This window comes from Primulina eburnea, chromosome 7, assembly GCF_022965805.1.
Source record: "Primulina eburnea isolate SZY01 chromosome 7, ASM2296580v1, whole genome shotgun sequence".
Taxonomy (NCBI): Eukaryota; Viridiplantae; Streptophyta; class Magnoliopsida; order Lamiales; family Gesneriaceae; genus Primulina; species Primulina eburnea.
The window spans coordinates 38,466,809-38,471,738 of NC_133107.1; the positions used below are offsets into that span (position 1 = coordinate 38,466,809).

At 34.1% G+C, this 4,930-nt stretch overlaps 1 long non-coding RNA gene across 1 annotated transcript; it reads left to right on the plus strand.

Annotated features, from left to right (window-relative positions):
* The first annotated feature begins 3,442 nt into the window (after positions 1 to 3,442).
* Positions 3,443 to 4,601, plus strand: LOC140836228 (uncharacterized). Its single transcript, XR_012119038.1, has 3 exons — positions 3,443 to 3,591; positions 3,817 to 3,901; positions 4,365 to 4,601. It is a non-coding gene; the product is annotated as an uncharacterized lncRNA (long non-coding RNA).
* Positions 4,602 to 4,930: the final 329 nt, after the last annotated feature.

Consider the following 4,930-nt stretch of genomic DNA (forward strand, 5'->3'; position numbering starts at 1 on the left):
CTTTACAAGAATACGGTTCTGATACCAACTGTAACGTACCGTACTTTTACTACTCAAAATTTGCGGAAAAATTAAACATTTTCTTAAATAAATGTGAACATTCAAAATTCGATAAAAGAATTAAACTGTACGTCACACGAGTTGTTGCAACAACAGCTTTGAAATTTAAAGTTTGACGAAACTCTTAAATATTTTCATAAACCTTAAAACATGGCGGTCTCCGGTTTAGCCTCCCGCTCAGTCCAAGCCTGCTCCTCGGTCCCCACCTTCAGTCTCCTCATAAACATCCTCACCTGCATCGATCAAGTCTAGTGAGTCTAAAAACTCAACATGTATAAACTGGAAGTAACAAGTACTACAAAATAAAATCACATGCAACTTTAAAAATAGAACATACATACTTAAAACTTGAACTTGCATATCAAAACATGAACATACGTACATACATACTTAGACGTGCCATCAACATAAACTTTTCTTAAACATGCTTGCATACTTAAACGTACTTGAACATACATAACTTCATCATTTTGCGTAGAGGCATTTTCAAAGCAAGTGACCCATACATAAAATACGCCTGATCAGACTAAACCACAGTACTGGGCTGACAGGGAAAAATCCACTGCCACATACATGAGATCCCCGTTCATAATTTAACGGGCTGATTGGTCCCCGTTCATAATTTAATGCTTTCCAACATTGATCTAAACCCGTTCATAATTTAACGGGTGCATTGGTCCCCGTTCATAGTTTAACGCTTTCCAATCCTAAACATAGTTTGGTCACAAGACATTTAGCATACCTAAAAACTTAAAATATTTTCTTGCACGTCAAACATATTTACTTGGCGTTGAGGGATTCGTTGGACTTCGATTGGGGCCGTTGCTGCACATACTAACGTGAATTTAAATACTTAGCTTGCATGACTTAGACGTAGGTATACATGCTCACCACCGAATTCCATAAATAACTTAAGACATTATAAAACACTCGTGGCTTGACCTCATTTAAATCATCGTACTAAACCCAGACATGAAACTCCAAACCAAACGATCAATTTTTTCCCAAAACATGAAGTACACGGACCCCATACATGGGTCCGTGTATGGGTCCGTGTATGTGCGCAAAGGAAGTACCAACAAAAAGGAAGGGACACGTACCCCGTTCCCTGGTCCGGCTCCGGGACCGTGTATGTGCGCAAAAAGGGATACTCGACAATAGAAGGGACACGGACCCTGTGCCTAGCTCCGGCTCCGGGTCCGTGTTGGGTCGGAAAAATGGCACCAAGAAGAAATGAAGGCACGGACCCCGTGCCAGGGTCCGTGTACCTGCGCGACTTGTAACCCACGAAATTTCAATACATGCAATGCTTATCATCATAGACTCGATTGTACGGACCATGAACCGACACCCCGAGACCCATCCTAGTATTGCATAACATCAAACCAAGTTCGTATCAACACCCAAAGCAACGAAGTCCACCCTATGACACATACAATTAAAAAACGTGGCAATTGACACCAAGTCGATTCCTACGACTTCTAATGTATTCGAGTGCTTATCGACACTAAACGACATATCAAATAACAACCCAACTTCATACTTAGCATACCTAGACACAACACCTATCACCCGTCAATCCCCAACAAAGCCTGCAACTATAAAATCTCGAGAGCACATCAATACATAATTTTCTGAAAAACACAGTTTGAGAAGTTCCACGAAAAACGTCATAACTCACTCAATTGTTATCCAAATATTTCAAATTTACCGTCAAATCGAAGGTATCAAAATGTTCTACAATTTTCATGTTGAAAGTTTTTTCAGAATCACGACCGAAAAATATCAGTATTTAAAAAGACAATAAAAACGAGTTTTCAGATCTAAAAATTATTTCAAATGATCCAAAACATTTCCGGCTCAAATGACGAACGTCATACATAAATTTTTACTCATAAAAATAACACAACACATAATATGACGAGATCGATGCAGAAATAACAGAATATACGTGTCTTTGATATTTAAAAATACCGAAACGACGATACCGATGCGGAAACCGAACGAGGCTTGATCCGGGACGAACGTGGCTCGATTTTCTTGAAATAAACTCAAAGAAATATTGCTTGAAATTATACATAGGGGTGGGCGGCTGCACTAGAGAAGGAGACCCTAGGTTTTCTATTCTCAAAATATAAAACTTGAATAGTGAAGAGTGTGTGTGTGTTCGGTAATTAGTGTGTGTCGGTGTGAGTTAGTGGTGAATTTAGGGAAATAAATTGCTTAATAATAAATTAACCACTAATTAAAAGTTAATCAAACACTAACTCAACAATTCCTTGGAAATAAAATACACACTAGTTTTAAATAAACTACTTAATTAACATAACACACAAAAATGCTAATTTTAAAAGTTTCAAACTCTTAAATCACTAAATAAATAAATCAGGCTTTTAAAATGTTATAAACTTAATAAATTATTTAAAATGCCATTTCCTAGCTTTTAAAATAAAATACCTCATTGTAAATTTCCAAGAATCGTCACCGATCCCTTCCTGGATCCCGCCTCGAATACTCGCCTGAACATGAAAATCGAAAAAATATTTTAAAGTGCATCACATAAACATTAACATAATGCAAATTTTTAAATAAATCATGCACCACTAAGGCTCATTTTAAAATTAAATGAATGCTTTAATAATTAAATAAATGCATGAGTTATGCATGTACTGAATTTGGACACTACGTTAATGATATCTAGAAATTTTTTAGTGGGTAAAAATCTTATGCCAAAAAAATATTAATTCTTATATGGTAAAATCGATTTTATAATATTTATTCTTATTTAATGTAGGCACAATTTGATCATCCTCACCATTCTCTTGAAGCCATGGATTTCAATGAAGATATATCCAATAATGCTCTTGCATAGTTTTTTATTTAAATAATAGCTGATTAAAATTGTTCGTTGAAATGATGTCTTAAAACGTATGAATTATTTATTTTTGATGGAAATGTGGTCTTGAATTTTAGTTTTTGATATTGCATGATGGAAATGTTCTAAATTTAAATTTAAGCATTAACATGTTAATAGTTTTATATTGTTAAAAATTTTGTTCATTGAAAAATAAAATTAATAATACTCATCAAATTCGAAAAAAATGATACAGTTTTTTACATGTAAAATTATTACTTTAACATAAAATAATTAAAATGTTTATATTATCTCTACTATTTTATTAAAGCTGAGATACACATAAAAACTGCCACTGCGGACACCAAATTTTTATTGACCCTTTTGCCCTTTTATCATTTTGCTTCACTACAAAAATATTTCTCTCTCAAAACTCCACATCCACGATCTCCTCCAACAAACCACCCACTCTGCACGATTCTCTCAGATATTTTTGATTTACCCTCACAATTCTTCTCTCTCGAAATTATCTAGATCCTCACAAATCTTCTCTCTCAGATCCTCACCCTCCCGCTCTTGTGCTCCGTCTTTTCGCCGCATCTATTATTTTAATTTGATTTCTTCTCATTCGATCAGTAAATTACGTGAAGAAATCAAGGATCGGTTTATCCTGAAAGGTGAGATCTTCGTTTCAAGAAACCGTAATTTATTAGAAGCGAATCGATTATTACTTTTCTTCGATTATGTTTCTTGAACTTTTGAGTTTGAATACGAGTTTCTCTTTTTAAATCCTATTGTATTCGTGGGTTTTGGTGCGTTTTTGCTCTTACAATTGTAATCGATTGATATGTAATTATGAACTCCGGGCCTCCTATGATGTATTGCAATGGCTAATTTGACAGTTATTTCCCTTTTTAACAAAGGGACTGTCGATATCTGAAGTTATCCATTGGGTGTAGAAGAATCAAACCTTGATGGAGGACTGGAGTAATTTAAGTCGACTCTTATCTGAATGTTCGAAGTTTTTTGAGTTTTTTGGACCGTTATTTTTCTTGATTATCCCCTAAATTTTCATCTGTGTTTTTTCCTCCCTGAACGCCCCTCACATAGGGTGTTTTTATTTAAAATTGGCTTTGGATATCTTTTCCCTAAAATATGTGTAAACATTAACTTTACATAATCGGAGCTCATTGCAAAGATGTTCTGATCTATAAAGGCTAAATATACTAGAATTTTTTTTTCTACACAATCTACTTCTTTATCTTGCAACCGTAGCAAAATATGTGCATTGGAAAAATGCAAGTATAAGTGCTTATTTGATCAGCCAACTATAAATATATGAGGTCTAACTCCTTTTTTTTTCCACGTATGGCTTTCTGTTGTGACAATATAAGATTCAATCTCATTAGTTTTGTTCAAATGAATATGATTGACGATTTTCATCTTTCAGAAGATGAGGATGTTCCAAATCTTCTCAAAAAGGAGCAGCTGAAGAATAACTGGGATGATGAAGAATTGGAAGATGATGACGTGAAGGACTCTTGGGAATATGATGATAAGCCTGATGTGGTATATATAACTTTTTAATGTGATACGTTTCTTAACAATTTTTAAATGTAGATGAAAAGTGACCATATTATATTATCTTTCGCTCAATTCATGATGCGCTATCTGATACTTTTGTATTCATTTTTTTGTGACTGGAAGTATGCATTGTGGAATTATCTACCCTTCGCCATCATCATTGAAGGGTAAGGTCGTGCATTTTGTACTTCTCTATGATTTTTTTATGTAAAAGATATAAAACATTGTTGGTTAAAAATAGTCATTTTAATTTTAGGGGTAAAATGGTCATTTTACACCAAAAATTGTTAGACGTCCTGTCAGTGCCCTAAATGCTGTAATATATACTAAAATATTTATTTTAGTTGTTTATGGAATTTTATGAAGAAATGTTAAAGCTAAAAGATGTGTTGCATGTTTGGTTTAAAAGAAAAATGATATATATATATATAT